Raw genomic sequence first — 13047 nt, 5'->3', positions numbered from 1 at the left:
GAAAAACATACCCCAACTGTATTTGTATTTTCTGTCATGTTTTTTTGCCACCCAGCCTGCCCATGCTGACTTTTCACTGTATGAATGAATCAATCATAATGGGTCCACATGCTGTTTTACTCTATCTGATTTATCCATTAAAATAAGCAGGGAGAGACTCGCGTGCTCTTGGATCCGTGCCGTTCGACCTTCAGCAGTCATGGAGATTGTATTCCCTGATGAAGGTCAGCGAGACTGAGAGCCTGCTTGATGAATGAAACATTTTTGAACTCATGTGTAGTCAGGGAAGGTTTGCATGTTCAGTGTATATGCAGGAGCTTTTTAGCAATGCCCTTCATTAAATTCCTACGTTTGCAGGAATGCACCACAATTTGGGACAGCATTGTATGTAAATGTGTCAGCTGGGAGGCTGCTTGAGGCATTTCTAATCCTGCACACTTTATTAAGTTCCAACTAATGGTTGGCTTTATTAATGACCAACAAATAATTGATTAATGCTTTTAAGATCCTGTTCCTTAGCCTAGTGTTTATCCTCTTCTAGTATGACATCTGCTTCTTAGCTTTTTAGCTAGCTCATTAGTTCATCAGGAAAACCATCCAATGGACAGTTTAACCAGTTCACTGCCACGCTAGCAGCACTGGGAGGCTGTGCTATGAGTTACATGCTAACATGCTGATTAGCTGGATTATCATCCATCTTCCATCTTAGTTTAGCATTTTAGCATGATCACATTTTCTAAGCAGAACTCAAAATAAGCCGCTGAGGCTGATGGGAATATCATTAGTTTGGTCATATACCACAGTATGAATGAACTGGACAAATGACATTTTTCATCTGATGATTGTGCTAAATGAAAAGTTAGAGGATTACATGGGACTCCATCCAGTAGTTAGATAAAAGTATGTGTATGTATGAATGATGGATTATTGTTAAGCATCCTTCAATAACAACATATTACCATTTCTAACTGCAAATGATTTACTGACTCGTTAGTTGCAAATAGTAAACCCTGTTGTCTTAGCAATTGCATTCCATGTCATGTGAATGGTCGTTACCTCCGGTTTAAAGGGTTGGTTCACTCAAATTGCAATGAAAAGACTTTCACACTGTGCATATAGTTCTAGTTTTACTTGATCAGGTTTTAAGATGAGCTTTCTGAAACTGTCCCCAGTCCCTCCAGTCCATAAACTACATTCTCTTTCCCATTTTCTCAATTTGGCTGAACTGACCCTTGATGGTTGTAGGTCATAATTTTACCATTACACTATGACCAACAAAAAAATGAGTTTAGTCTTGTGAAGTCTTTGAAATGTAAAATGTCTACCTCCTGGATCATACACTGTAAAACCAGATTAAAAGAAATACAGGCTCTACAGCCTTTATAGTGCTCCAACTAGCATCTATACTAATGTAAAGCTTACTGACACTTAAAAAACTTAAAGCTATGAAATATAACGGATTCACCCTTAGCAGCCTGGATGCTACTGACCACAGACATACAGACAGCAGCTGAAGAATTACAGTAGCAGTATAGTATTTAACAGTGATACTGGCAGTGAGTACCTGCCAGTATACATTATCAGCTCCTCAGGCCACCGGTAAAATAGACACGTGTCTTCATTCCAGAGTTACATTATTTTCATCCCACACACCTGTTTATACTCCTAGAGCCAGATCACATGTGAATGATGCTGTCTACACTGGCGGGATATTTAGCCATGCGTGGCTCTAGGTGTGGCAGTGTTCGTGCCACTTTGGTCCAGACTGAAACGTCTCAACAACTATTAAATGGATTTCCATGAAATTTTGTACATCCATGGTCCCCAGAGGATGAGTCCACCGATTTGACTTTTCCTTTAGCTGTAGCCTGAGGTTGACATTTGTGGTTTTAAGTGAAACTGTCTCAACGACTTTTCGATGGATTGCTATAAATTACATTTCAATTTATCAAATACTTTCATTTATGACTGAATACCTGCACAACTAATGGCATTCCCACCAGCCTTGGGCGTACCTGTGTTTACCTGCATAGCATCAGCATGTTAGCATCACGGCAACATGCTGCTGTTAGCATTTAGCTCAAAGCACAGCCTCACGGATGACATGCAGCAAAGGGCCACAGGTCGGATTTGAACCCATGGTGTAGAGAAATGCAGTAAAAAGAAAATACTCCAGTAAAGTACAAGTACCACTTAAGTGAGGCTGACCTTAGCTGATGTTGCTTTATTGTCTTATAAGCCCATAAGAGCTGGGCACTGAAATAAATAAAATCATTCAGTCAAAAAAAACACTTAAGTAAATGTATATTCCATCAATGGGTACCAAAAGGGAATATCACTGCAGTCACCAAATGTTTGAAAAGCAAAGTCATTATCAGCTCATTGTGAGCTACTTTCCTGGAAATACCTCTCCTGGAAAAGTTTTATTTCTGCACAGAGCTGAAGAAAAAGACTCGATAATGGGAAAATAAACATCAAAATGCTGTAAAAGTGCGAGCATCTACTGCACATTAAAAATTGAAACTTCATTGTTTTCTACCTTATCAACCCTTGTTACCCTAACCCATGTTAGCAAACAGTGGATAAGGGTCCATTTATAGTGTATGAAGGAAATGAATGAGTTGTCTGTCTGTGAGTAGCTTTACAGGCAGATTAAGCTTTTGGTAATGCAGTCTAGACTTTCACATCTGCACTTTCAACTTCTTAATCATGCTATGATAACAGAACTGTGAGTGTAATAAAAGCACACACAATGTTCACGCTGATGGATTACCTTACTCATGCAAGTTTCAAGTCTCTGCATGTTGATTTTCAAAACATACTGAAATGATCTGAAAGCAGGGGCCGTCTGGAAGGGAGGGAAATATGTTCAAAAATCAGTCAGCAGAAATGTAAAGTATGTTGTATGTGGTGAATGGGAGACAAAATGCAGAAACACAACGGTCCGTGAGAATGCAGTGAGAATGACTTCCATGTAGAAAATATCTTTTCTCATGAGAAAAGTATGTTTATCTCAGCGTTTTCTATCCATGGTTTTCACAGTGGGGTCCTGGAACACCCAGGGTTCATGGAGAGCGGTGTGCTAACTATACTACGGTTTTTGGGGGCGCTTACTTTTGAGGGGGGCCATTCAATCAATATCAATATTTTAGAGACCCCCTCAAAATTGCACAAACCATGTTTTCAGCGGAGCCTGTGTTCGAGCTCCCCCTGGCTCCCCTGTAGTTCGCACCCTGCTTGAGACAGTTCCAGGGGGTCTCTAGCTAAAAGGGGGAATCATTTATTTTCACTATAACTCCGTCCATAAGTAACCCAGTGACAGAATGTGTGACTGCTTTACATGGGTTTCATACACTTTCTTTAATATCTTTAAGCAAAAATCCTATCCGACAAAATCTTATCAAATGGGGGTTTGAAAAGTTTGAAAACCACTAATACAACTTATACATGTCTGTGTTAGGAAGAATGTGAAATGTGCTGTTCTTTCAGAGAAAGGGGGAAGTCAAAAAGTAGACAAAGTGTGTGTGTGTGTGTGTGTGTGTGTGTGTGTGTGTGTGTGTGTTTAAAGGCCACTCTCCTGAGGGCCAGATTGTTACGATAAGCAAATAACTGATCGTGTCAGGGACATCCGCATTACTGCCAGTCTCTCATGTGCATCATCATTTCATTTTAGGTCATATTCAAACAGAATGGCAGAGTGCATCATCTGTACTTTTTTTTTTTAATTGACAATATCCTTCTTTATGGTTGTGTTATAATTGCCATGGTACTGAACCAACTTTAGTGTAACCCTGCCACTCCTCATAGCCTCATATGGTCATCAGCATACAACTCCTATTGTGGAATATAAGATATAATGATTTGAGAAGTAAAATAAATTAACTTTAAGATACACACTTCTGGTCTAACTCGGACTCTAGCCTGAACTTTAGCATTTAGCTCTATACTCCCGTAACACTGTCAGACTTATGATGGGCAGTTTTGAAGAAATGATCCAAACGCAGCAGAACCAGAGAAATCATTTGTATTCCATGTATTTTTCTTCCTTGTCAAAATCTGCCACCTACATTACCCACAATGCAACACGACTCGATTCACGTGACTGTACTGATCTGGTAGGTTATGCTTGTAGCCTTGAAACGCTATAGCCTCGAGCAGAGATGTGGAGCAGATGTCTCATAAGCTCATTTCTTTCAAACTCAATACCAAAAGACTTTTGTTGTTTTCAAACCGCCCTGACTCAAACCAATGCTGACTCAAGTGACATCACTTGAGGACGTTTATCAGATTTCACACAGCTCCCTCTAAACCTACAAAAAGCTTTGTACAATTCCTTTCACAAATGCACTAGTACTCCCCTACTCCTGTAAACAGACACTGATGTATAAAATAGGTGGAATATGAACCTATCCTTTAATTAATGTAAAAACAAAACATTCAGGTATGACAGACTAAAGGCATAAATGGTGCTAAGTGATTTCATTTTTCTACTAATCCATGCATACATGGACAGTTTCAATGCTAGATGCATTCTGTATACAGGACTTATAAATGTATGCATTCATGATGTTCAGAGAAAAGAAACTTATTTTACATTACAGACCTACTCATCTCTTTTATAATCAGCACACAAACATTCAAATACAGTTTCCATTTCCTGCTGGCTTGACATTTTTCCTGTTTGCACAATCATGGCAATAAAGATTCTTTGACCCAGTGGAGGTCTGGGAGGAAAGATTAAAGACCTCATTACTGACATTTCATTAATTTTGGTCTTATTGCAGTCATTTTATTCACAACATAAACTTTTAACAAACTGTTTAACAACGGATGTCCCTAATACATACATAGGTGCATGCAGTATATACATTAGTTTGGTGTCTGGGGCATTTAAAAGACTGGGAATGTTTGCAGGGGCGTATCCAGGGGGTTATCTGCCCAGTCAGAGAGTATTTATAGTTACTTTTTATTTTAATTTCGTTTTTAATTTTTGTTTTTAATTCAGTTTAGTTTCAGTTAGTTTGCAGAGTGGATTTGATTGTCTCAATTTCCGTTTCTATTGTTTAAAATGTTTAATTTTAATTTAGTTTTTATTAGTTTAGTTAGTTTTTGTTTTTTATTATAATATGGGGTGTTTGTCAGAATAAGTATTACAATACAAACACATTGACTCAGTAATTTAGACATTAGAATCTCAATAAACATATGCACCAATGCCTCCTCATGCTTGCTGTGTTGACACATGTGACCACATTGACAAAGACTGAAACTAAAGACATTTATTATGTATATATTTTTTAGTTAGTATATAGTTCCAGCTTGTTTTGTTTTCGTTATATTTTTTTTTTATGTCTGTTAACTAAAGGAATGTAAGAAACTGTAAGATACTGTAATGTTAGTTAAAGAAGATATGAGAAATGGTAAATTATACGTATTTCATGCCACCCCTGCGTTGACCATCCCAGTCAAAAAAGTCTGGATACGACACTGATCGTTGGCGTTCCCTGACCATACACACACAGGAAGGACGCACATTCAAGGACCAGTGTGTAGGATTTAGGGGCATCTAGCGGTGAAGATTCAGACTGCAACAAACTGAACACCGCTGGCGTCTGTATTTGACGACCTGGTAATGTGAAGTGTGTAGGAGAAACTACAGCCAGTGTTTGGTTTGTCCATTCTGGGTTACTGTAGAAACATGGCGGACTCCATGAAAGGTGTCCCGCAGTGTGTGTAGATAAAAACAGCTAATTCTAAGGTCACAAAAACACAATGATTCCTATTTCCAGGTGATTACACACTAATGAAACAGCTATGAATATTATATTCCATTTCTGACAATAAATCATCTAAATGTTACATCTTTCTATTTCTATTTCCAAACAAAATGTCTATTTCTCATGGATATAAAGGAAAGACCCAAACCAACATCAAACACTTATTTATCTATTGAAATATTAAATTAACAAATAGGATTTATAACTTGTGCATCGTGATAAATGAAGACACATATCACTAAAACATGTTCCCTGCCCAAGAACAGCTCTCTCCTGATCTAGGGCTTTCTGCTCTCTCTTGTGTTATCATATCTTTACATTAAAACAATTCAAAAGAAAGTATTGTATTAAACACCAAACCACAGCCCAATTGACGGCCATTAATATTTCTTTACCATCCCTACATGAGAACTCACAGAGAGCGTCACACGGGCACGACGGGGTCAGTGACCGCGCACGCCGCCTGTTTATCTGTATGAGAGGTCCTCGGGAGCGCGCCCCCCCTGGCCGAGGAAGGTGAGCGAGTGTCTGGAGGGGAGGACTCGGGAGCGCGACCAGCCGAGGGATCGATCGGATTAAACTCGATTTGAGTGAAATTAACACAAAGGAGAGAAGAGCAACGCACACTAGTCGGCGAGGTCGCGGATGCGAGACACGCCGGAGAAATATCTCATGAAAAACAAACTTGAACTTTTTTTCTTCTGTTTATTTATATTTCAAACGAAAAAAGGACCACGGTGGATTTTTTTTTTCCAGCAAGCGGAGATACTAGCCCTACTAACGAGGAGTTGATTTGATAAAAAGCCCGAAGTGACCGAGCTTGTTGGGTAAGCTAACAAATGCCCTTTTGAGTGAGTGCATTTTAATTTTTATCGAGCACAATTCAGCGCTGGTATGATGGTTTCACAGTGGGCGCTGATTCTGAATTAAAACCGTTCAACTTGTATTGTTTCATAATAGTAAGTTTTCCATACTTTTTCACCGCAATCGGACTCTTTAATCCGGCGTGCGAGTTGGCTTTTCATCCCGATGGGCATTTCATTCAGCGCTAACTCACTGGAAAGCTTATGTTCGGGACTGCTCGTTTATTCGGCTTCTGTTTTATTTTCTCATTTCAGCAGAAAGTCATTGAAGGTCCATGTAGCTGCCATGCCGACATGCTAACAATAGCAAGTTTAGCTCTGCCACCCGCTGCATCGCTCACTCACATACACACACACACACACACACACACGCACAACAGTCCCAGTAGTTAGTTGAAAAGTGGAAAGAAAAATGTCCAGCACCACACGGAGAGCGTCTCTGTTTCGGGGTCCGTTTGCCCGACAACTTGTTGAATTTTGTAAAATGAAATATTGACGTGATTCAGTTTTAAAGTGTGAGTGTTAGCCCAGTTAGCTAATTGTGTTGAAGCTTCTAGGAGACACGAGGTGGCTCGAGCGTAGAGGTGAGTCACTGGCCGACTGAATGAGCGGAGCTCTGAGGGAGATTCCCAGCGGACAATACTTGGCATATATCGCCGAAAACGCTTGGCTTGGGTTGAATTAAAGTGTTTCTACACAAAAGTAAACACAATAGTTGCATTTCCACTGAATATCTGTGTTTTAATCAGAAGGGGATAGAGTGAAGTGTTCGTAGTAGTCGCTAGTTTTATTGGACGGAAGGGACAGAGCAGTGGAGGAGAGGAGGGGGGAGCTGAGAGGCCAGGCGGTCATTCCATACAACCGTGTTTTTCACGTTGTTTTTACCACGTTTTACATTGTCAAAACCCTTTAAAATGAAACAAAAAGGATTGTCGTCCTTGTGTGCAGCTTTGGCGCAGAGAGAAAAGTGTTTTACTTGAATAAAAACCGAGATGAGTGAATCGCTCCCTGGTCCGGAACGACGTGCGAAATACCGCTGATAGGCTAATTAGCCGTGCTAGCCGCTGGAGGTTAGCCCAGTGCTAGGACACAGAAGTTCAGCTAGCCTGCTAGCCAGCTCTCATCCCCATTGTGTACGGGCGAAGACCACTTACTGCCCCCCCTCCTCCCCGAGCTAGTTGGTAACCTGCTCGGGGCGGTTATCAGTCGGTGCATTGCTCTCGGGCAAGGAAATCAACTTTACGCTTCTCTCGCTTCACTTTTTATCGAGGTTAACACGCAAAGTAACTCTACGTCTTTTCCGCGTTTTGGCTTTTTATGAGAGCGTGTTTGTGTGTTACATTGTGTCCGGCGACCGAAGTTTGGTAACCACTACGGCTACACTTGTTACTCGACGTGGACGGGAGAAAACGCTGCTCAAAACACCTGCCGGTATCCAGGCACTTCTCGCTAGTTACAGCAACACTTTGACTTCACGGGATACACAAACGGTTGTCTTTTTTTCTTTCTTTACAGTCTGACTTTATTCCGTGTTACTTGTGCTATCCTGCCCTCTTTCCCCATTATGTGTCTGTAATCGGTCAACTTGCATAATGGTCACCCTGCCGCTCTCGCGCAACTTTGTCGGCGCTCTATATGAGAAAAACGTGGAAAAAAAGTGTTTTATCCACACTGTAGCCATCCGTTCTCACACAGAGGTTTTATTCACAGTCTGACACATTCACTGTGCATGTGCGGGGTCGTTATTTTTCCTCCCCCTGTCTGCCATGGAGCCAGGAGCTGCTACAACCCACATCCCCCACAACCTTGTGTTTGTGAGCCAAGATGGCAGCTAGTCCTGTTTAGCGGGCCACAGAGGGAGAGATAAGAGGCCCCGACCACACACAAATACACACAGCACAACAGATGTTCAGCACTATTTGGTCTCTCTCCCGTTCGTCTCTGTCTTTTCTTGTGGTTAAAGTTGAGAGCCCCCCTTCAGCCTCAATGCTTGGTTTGGTAGAGAGGCAGTTGGTCTGGACTAAGCTGGATCTTGGAGACTAAGTTAACCCCCATCCCCCATTTGAATTGCATGTAGTGTAGTAGTTAAATATTTTAAATTTACAAATTTGTAAATGGCTTCATTCAGGCAGATTAGTGGTAGTTTGGTTCCTTTTAGGAGTGCAGCTATTTCTTTTTTGGTCCAAACTCAAGCAGGCTGTCCAGTAAGTTTTCATGGTGACCTTGGAGTTGCTTGTCTTCATCTTAGCCTTGATGGGACATGGAAGAAAACTGGTGCAAAATAAATAACTCAAACATGTGAAACTTTAGGAAGTGTCTCAAAATCAGACGTTGCATAAAAGAGGAACAATTACTTTGCTTTAAATTATTTCTTGGGTGTAATGTGTTAGACCCATTTAACTGCCTAAAGCAAAACCTGGCCCCTTGTTCCTCTTTTGAAAATATTACAACATTTTGTTTGTCCTTTTGTGCTCCATACCACAAAGCCTAAAATATGTAGATTTTTTGTCACACTTGGAAGTTTCTTGTCTCTTTTATTTCCATTGCTGAACATGTTGTACATGTTCTCTCACACGCCAGGGAAGTCCCTGCCACCCTACACTCGGGGTAAGGTATGTGGATACACACAGAAGTGCAAAGATTGACAGTTAATTGAGAGTTCACAGGATGATGCAATTGAATTTCCAGTGTAGTTCTTTTCTGAACACTCTCAAACTAACATTTCTTCATTACATTCAGCCATGCCACGACTGTGTCCATTCATCCACTTTCCACTTTCAGAAGAAGGAAAGAGGCACTTTGTTTGGAACAGGTGTCCATCAATGTGTCATGTTTTTGAATAAGTTGTTCCCTGTTATTCTGACCTATGAATCATTAGTGTGATCTGCTTTGGTTATCTGAACATTTCACTCAGAATGTGCCACCTTCTACTGACCTTTTAACCGCCGCTCACTGTTCTCATGCTGGTTCAGGATAGCTCGGAGACTGCTAAAGTTAAAGACTAGAAGCCAAAGGCAATATAGGTGTGTTTGTGACAGCACTATAACTTGTAACGGACAACACTGATATTGTTTTGCTCTGCTAGTGATCAGAGTATCCACCAATGTGTCTTGCTGGTTATCTTTTGTACGTATGCAAACACACTCTATATACTGATATTGGTCGTATGACTTTAGAAAGTCTTTTCCCCCCAGGTTAACTTGTGAGTCATGCCGTTTCCATCGACAGAATCCCCATCAGTCCACTTGTATTGCGGCAGGTTAAACTTTAAGCATTAGCTCGCATACATGGCCCATTTAGGTGACGTAGCGATTCAAATAAAGGTTCAATATTTGCCAGTAAATGGAGCAAATGTTTTGTCAATTTGTTGTTTTTTCATCCTTATAGTTTGAGGTAAAGTGACTTGACTGTCCTTACTTACTATGTATACTACTTATGTGAGGACAGAGTGGTACATGGGTGAAGTTACGGTGACATTCCTAAAAAGATGCTGCAGCTGAACATCGAGCAGCCTTTTGTGCTTCTCATAGATAAATTGAAAGCTGCGGTCTGATGAATCTATATTATTGATTTCAGCCTTTATAAGGTTAAAGTTGCAACTACATCTTATGCCCTATGTCTCTGTTCTTAAAACAAGGTTAAAGGTTGTTTTTTTTTTTGCTGAAAGTTTTTGGTTTGATCTTAAACATGGCTGATGAAAAACAGTTTATTGGCGATACATTATAATTTGGAGTCTGAATTGTCGTTTGAGGTTTTTTCTGAAGCCTTTTCCAAACGGCAGTTCTTTTCCCAGTCAGAAATCCAATTTCAAAAGTAATCACAAAAACATTCCCGCATTGTCACCAGGGGAGGAACGTGGATTTTGGAGGCGGGTGACACTGACTGCCAGGCTTAAAGGCCACCATAGAACGGACCCATTGTTCCCTCTGTCGGGCGGATAGCACCTGATGCTGCAGTGCTCCTGTTGGACAGTTAGGAGTTGAAAGCCTGGTGTTGGGTGTCTGAGCCTGAGCACTGGTGTTTGTTAGGGTGGCCATTTTGTCTCCTGTCATCATGTGTCGTGGATGGCAGCCCTGTTAGCAGAGAGGAGAAGTGGTGCTGTTGTTTGTCTTCAATCGCTTTCATCTTGCCATCTATCGCTCCACCTCCGCCCCTCGCCCACCCACCCAACCACCCACTCCCTCTCTGCCCATGCATGAGCTCCCTCCTCTTCTTTCTACTCTTCATTCTCACCCTTTCCATCTCTTTCTTTCTGTCCCTCTCTCTCCATCTTTGCCTCCCCTCCCCTCCCTCCAGTCCTCTCATTTCCAGCCAAAAGGTTAGCGGGGGTCTTTAGCACCGTGGTGACATTCAAAACTGAGTGTCATCACTGTCTCTCTCGCTCTCTCTCATCCCTCCCTCTCACCTGTCTCTCCCTCTGCCCCCTCCTCCTCCTCCTCCACACTCCCCCATCCCCCCATCCTCCTCCTGCAGCGAGGGCCTTCTGGACCAAGTGCTGTGCCTAGAAGAGAGGTTGGCGTTAATACAGCTCTCAAGTGTTTGTGTGTGGGCTGTATGTGTTTTCTGTGTGTGTGTGTGTGATGGAGGAGACGGCCTGTCAAGTACATCTCTGACCCGTATGTGTGTGTGCCTTGTAATCTATCCTTGACCTCTCCCGGCATCGATGTGTGGCATATCCTGTTTTTCCTCTCCATCCTCCGGCTCTCATACACATCAAACCTCGCCGCCGCTGAGGAAACAAATAAGCAAAGCTAAAACCCGGGACACTCCACTGGAAATATGTGGGAGTTTTTGTGTCATCAGCTGCTGATGAATCCCATTGCTGAAAAGTGGCGCCACGAAAATCTCATCAGCGCCCCCCCCTCCAGTTTAGTGGCACTGTTGTGGCATGCACGCATCCCTCCTCCTCTCCTTGTTCCCCGTCACCATTTCTGTCCTCGAGTGATTCACATTGGCTGATGAAAGGTTAAGTGCTGCTTGCTTGTGGAATCAACATCCAGTTAGGGAGATGGAGATGGATGCAAGGTCAGAGAAGGGAGAGATGTGTAGAAAAGGAGCAACGTTGCACACATGCAAGAGAAGCTGTATCTCTGGAAATGTCCAGTAAACATGTTCCAATCACACCACCTCTTAAAAGGTACTGTTGCTCGTTGTGTACATTATTGGTAGCTAATGTTGGTCATTATTTATAGTGCTCGGATGACCTAAAACACCAACAGGATTTTCATTCTGTTGAAAAATGTAACTCGGCCTTAGCTGTAGAAAAAAGAAAGTGCTTTGGACACAGTGAGCTGGATTCAGACCCACAAACGGAAGCACTTTTGATCCTGTAGAGCACACTGACTCATGAAACAGGGGTGTGTGCACATGTCCCAGGGGAGAAGTTACCCCACAGCTTTATAGGAAGGACTCTGGAAGTTAATTGGTTGTTAGCAGGCAGGCGGGCGGGGCAGGGAGGGGAGCCGGCCAATCTCTGGGGACACAGTCCAGACCTGCCTGTCCGATTGGTCTAAAAGGGCATGTCGATAGCAGTGATTGATTATGGGGTTGTGGGGGTAGCATGGGCTATTCTGTGTGTGTGTGTGTGTGTGTGTGTGTGTGTGTGTGTGTGTGTGTGTGTGTTCTGTTCTGTCTCTCATAAAGGGATTGTTCAGTGGTTTCATTATTGTGGGAAATTCATCATGAAAGTCTTTCTTTGGAAGCTCTTATATTATTCATATTTGATCTAAAAATGAGAATCTAGACTGCGAATCAGAAAAGCACTGCCTGTCAACTTCTTGTTGCTCAGAAAGGTTTCCAAAGCAGGGATGACAAATCTCACAACAGCCCAAAAACCACTGGTGGACTCCCAGCTTGTAACGAATCCTGTAGTTTTTGAAAAGTCTTACCCCCCTTTGAAAGTTTGACTGGAGTTGCAGGGGTTTCCCCAAAGCCAGTAACGGTGGAAGTGTGCCTCTGTGATAACTCATTTGCCTCCAGTGAGCAACAATTTCCCCCTCACCTGCAGCAGTTTGATGTCTGATTATTCTTTCAAGTTCACACCCCCTGCATTGGATTCCTGAACTAAATTCAAACCTCAGCACTGAACTATCCTCATGACAAAAGGGCAACAAAGCAGTCCAGAGGGGTGTGATCTATTAAATGAATAGGACACACTCTAATGTTGCCAGTTGTTGCTAGTGAGTCACGCAGTCTGAAAGGGAGAGGTAGTAGAAGCTGTAGTCCAGTCATAATACTCCAGTCAGACACACACACACACACGGATAAGGGTTAAACCTCCATTGGTTGTCATCCTGAAGAGGTCAGTATACATTATCTGACCTGAGTTGAATGTGGGTCGCACACAGTAGTCTCATAGAGGAGTTGAACATAGGTTTGAAGGTGTCTGTTCTGTGAATGGAGTTTGT

The 13047-nt window shown here is 42.2% G+C and overlaps 1 protein-coding gene across 3 annotated transcripts in view; it reads left to right on the top strand.

The window, feature by feature from the left end:
- Positions 1-6279: 6279 nt before the first annotated feature.
- The window catches only part of chd7 (chromodomain helicase DNA binding protein 7), a 69921-nt gene continuing 63153 nt past the window's right edge, over positions 6280-13047 (top strand). The window contains exon 1 of one of the 3 annotated variants that reach the window (XM_051396032.1): positions 6280-6604. The gene's annotated coding sequence lies outside the window, so the exon portion shown is untranslated. Of the gene's footprint in view, positions 6629-7886; positions 8131-13047 lie in introns of those variants that run through there. The other 2 variants (XM_051396040.1, XM_051396049.1) reach the window with 2 other exon arrangements.

The sequence above is a fragment of the Dicentrarchus labrax genome, unplaced genomic scaffold (assembly GCF_905237075.1).
Source record: "Dicentrarchus labrax unplaced genomic scaffold, dlabrax2021, whole genome shotgun sequence".
Lineage (NCBI taxonomy): Eukaryota > Metazoa > Chordata > Actinopteri > Moronidae > Dicentrarchus > Dicentrarchus labrax.
Note: the sequence above shows the minus strand (reverse complement) of the source record. Positions and strands in the feature narration are given on the sequence as shown.